The following is a 631-nucleotide window of genomic DNA, read 5'->3' as shown; positions in this document are numbered from 1 at the left end:
TGTGCCCCTCCATTCAGGAGGGACATAGAGGTGATCGAGTGCATCCAGATAAGGGCAATGGAGCTGCTGAAGGGTCTGGAGCACAAGTCCTGTGAGGAGCGACTGAGGGAGCTGGGGTTATTAAGCCTGGGAAAAAAAGGACGCTCAGGGGGAACTTTATCACTCTCTGGAACCACTTGAAAGGAGCCTGTAGCCGGAGACAGGCTCAAGCTGTGCCAGGGAAGGTTTAGGTTGGACAGTGGGAAGAATCTCTTCACAGATGGGGTGATGGGATATTGGAATGGAATGCCCAAGGAGGAGGTGGAGTCACTGTCCCTTGAGGTGTTTAAGGAAAAGCTGGACCAGTGCTATGGTCTATTGGTGGCGTTCAGCCATAAGCTGGACTCGATCTCCGAGGTCCTTTCCAATCTGACCGATTCTGTTTCAAGGCTGCCGTCAGCTGGTGCGCAGGGGATGACAGTGACAGCTACAACCCTTCCCTCACGACAGGACAGCTACCAAGCCACTTTCCCCACACGCGGCCGCCCCGTGCCCCAGGGATATGGCCCCGAGCTTCTCCTCCGCTCCGCCCCGGCCCGGCCCGGCCCGGCCCGGCTATCCCCCGCGGCCCCGCCGCATAAGGCCGCCGCCG

The sequence above is a fragment of the Pyrgilauda ruficollis genome, unplaced genomic scaffold (assembly GCF_017590135.1).
Source record: "Pyrgilauda ruficollis isolate IOZ18807 unplaced genomic scaffold, ASM1759013v1 scaffold22, whole genome shotgun sequence".
NCBI classification, from domain to species: Eukaryota; Metazoa; Chordata; class Aves; order Passeriformes; family Passeridae; genus Pyrgilauda; species Pyrgilauda ruficollis.
The sequence above is the reverse complement of the archived record's forward strand: the minus strand, read 5'-3'. Positions refer to the sequence as shown.